The following is a 3,369-nucleotide window of genomic DNA, read 5'->3' on the forward strand; positions in this document are numbered from 1 at the left end:
GTCAAGTGGATTCCGACTCATGGAGACTCCATGTGTTTGAGTAAAACTATGTTCCATTGTGCTTTCGATGGCTGTGATCTTTCAGAAGTAGATCGCCAGGCCTTTCTTCTAAAGCGCCCCTGGGTGAATTCAAACCATGGAACTTTCAGTTAGTAACCTCTTGCTTAACCATTTGCACCTCCCAGGGACTCCTTTTGTGTTAATAAGAGCCACTGTTTCTTGAGTACTTTTCCGTGCCTCGGAGTCCTGGTGTGCAGTGGTTAAGAGCTTGGCTGCTAACCAAACGGTCCGCGGTTCAAATCCACCAGCTGCTCCTTGGAAAATATGGGGCAGCTCTACTCTGTCCTATAGGGTCACTATGAGTTGAAATTGACTCCACAGCCACGGGCTTTTTCTATACTTCAAGGAACCCTGGTGGCACAGTGGTTAAGCGCTCAGCCGCTAACCGGAAAATCAGACGTTTGACTCCACCAGCCACTCCGTGGGAGAAAGATGTGACAGACTGCTTCTGTAAAGCCTTGGAAACCCTATGGGGCAGTTCCGTTCTGTCCTATAGAGTAGCTATGAGTTGGAATCAGGTTTCGACGGCAACAGGTTTGGGTTTTTTTTGTTTGTTTTTTTTTTCCTGTACTTCATGCTAAGCTAAATCCTCTGAGATCAACCCTACAAGGGAGGTACTATTTTTAACTCCATTTTACAGATGAAGGTTAAAGAGGTTAAGCCACTTGCCTACAGCCACACAGCCAGTATGTGCCAAATTTTATCATAAATTTGACCAGAGAACGTTTCAGATCTTATACTCGTAACCACTCTGCATATTGCCTCCCAAAACATTACTTGTCCACGAAGTGTTGAATAACACTTTGTGTACAGCTTAGACTCTTTCGGGTTTTGATGTATGCTGGCTTCATCTTCATTATGTTCATTTTTATGATTCTGGTCGTAGCATTTACCCAAAATACAGAAAACAAGATAGAAAATCAGTGACGACAGCAAGATCCTAAAGAAATATTATTTGTTCATATACCTGAGACCTGTAGCAGGTAAGATGATATACTTTTTACCAAATCACCAAAGATTGGCTGTACAGAATAAAGAGTGTGAGTATTACCCTAAAGTCAGTAACGACTAGAATTTGGATGAATGTCATGACCAGTTGTATAAGGAATTGATGAGTATTGCCATTCATGCTCTCAAAGGAAAACATGCCTATTGGGTCATTTCTTTCTTCCTTTAGATAGCATTGGTTTTCCTGGTGAGTATGTTATTCTTCCCTATTAGGTTGGGTTTCTCTTTACTGTCTTTTGGAGATGCCTGGGATTCATTGCCTTGTACAGTCAATTTTCTTCATCTTTGGAATGGGTTTTGAGTCCTCTTAGCTCTTTTACCTTCACTGATAGAATGGCCCAAACAAGAACATATTTTTTTGATTATTTTATTTATTAAAGTTTCAAAACATCATATTCTTGAAGAGTTTGATGCTTCATGAGAATAATGATCAATCGCCCTATAACAAAAAAAAAAAAACCATTGCTGTCGAATCAATTCCAACTCACAATGACCCTATAGGACAAAGTAGAATTGCTCCACGAGGTTTCCAAGGAGCACCTGGTGAATTCAAACTGCAGATCTTTTGGTTAGCAGCCTGTAACTCTTAACCACTGTGCCATCAGGGCTCCTCATACCCACTGGGACAACTTTAATTTAAAAAAAAAAAAAAAAAGGAATGACAAGTGTTGTCAAGGCTATAGAGAAATAGGAACCCTCTTTAATTGCTGGTGGGAATGTAAAATGGTTCAGCCAGTATGGAAAAGTTTGTCAGTTCCTCAAAAGGTTAAACATAGAATTACCATGTAACTCAGCAACTCCACTCGTTGATACATACCCAAGAGAATGAAAACCTACGTCCATGCAGAAACTTGTGCGTGAGTTTATAGCAGCGTTATTCAAAAGAGCCAAGAGGTAGAACCAACCCAAATGTCCATCAACAGACGAATGGATAAATAAATTGTGGTATATACTGTCAAGTTTGCTTCCCTGTCAAAGAGAAAAATTAATATCAGACATCTTACTTTGATTTTAAGGTTTTTTTTCTTATCCACAAAACCAAATTTTTAGCAGCCAGGCCAGAAACCACCTTGTGACCTGATACCTGTCGATCTCAGTAAAAGGGGGAGGGCACGTTTCAGTCAATCATGTTAATACTGGCCAATTGTTGATCTATTCTTCTCCGTCCTCTTCTCTTTATGAGCCTGATGGTAACTAGCCTGCTTCCAGCCATTTGCTTTTTTTTTTCCTTTGAGTCAGAATTGTCTCCATATATGCATATAGAATAACTGCTCTGAATAAAATTTGTGTTTCAATTTCCTTGAGTTTTGATTATTTTTAACAGTGTTGTTGTTGTTGTTAGGTGCCATTGAGTCACTTCCGACTGATAGCGACCCTATGTACAACAGAACAAAACAATGCCCGGTCCTGTACCATCCTCATGATTGTTGTTACGCTTGAACCCATTGTTGCAGCAACTGTGTCAATCCATCTTGTTGAGGATCTTCTTCTTTTTCACTAACCCTCTACTTTACCAAGTGTCTTATTCAGTCTGCTATAACAGACAATACCACAGCTGGATGGCTTTAACAAAGACAGATTTATTCTCTCACAGTGTAGTAGGCTACAAGTCCAAATTCAGGGAGTCAGCTCCAGGGGAAGGCTTTCTCTCTCTGTCAGCTCTGGGGGAGGACCCTTGTCATCAATCTTCCCTGGTCGAGGAGCCTCTCAGTACAGGGAACTGCGGTCCAAAGGACATGCTATTCTCCTGGCTCATGTTTCTTGGTGGTATGAGATCCCCCATCTCTCTGCTCGCTTTTCTTTTTTATATCTCAAAAGAATTTGGCTCAAGACACTACCCAATCTTGTAGAATGAGTCCTGCCTCATTAACATAACTGCTGCTATTCCCATCTCATCAACATCATAGGCATAGGATTTACAACACATAGGAAAATCACATCAGATGACAAAATGGTAGACAGTCACACAATACTGGGAATCATGGCCCAGCCAAGTTGAGAGATGTTTTTGAGGGACACAATTCAATTCATGACACCAAGCATGATGTTCTTCTCTGGGGGCTGATCCCTGGAGATGCATACAAACAAAAAACACAGAACACTGTGCTGTGGAGTCAATTCCAACTCATGGCAACCCCATGCATTACAGAGTAGAACTAACTGCTCCATAGGGTTTTCTTGGCTGGAATCTTTATGCAAGCGGATAGCCAGGCCTTTAGTCAAGTGTAAACCGTTTGTGCCACCCAGGGACCTTAAACAGACTATTATTCAGCCATGAAAAGGAATGCTACACTATTTAAG

The sequence above is a fragment of the Loxodonta africana genome, chromosome 24 (assembly GCF_030014295.1).
Source record: "Loxodonta africana isolate mLoxAfr1 chromosome 24, mLoxAfr1.hap2, whole genome shotgun sequence".
NCBI classification, from domain to species: Eukaryota; Metazoa; Chordata; class Mammalia; order Proboscidea; family Elephantidae; genus Loxodonta; species Loxodonta africana.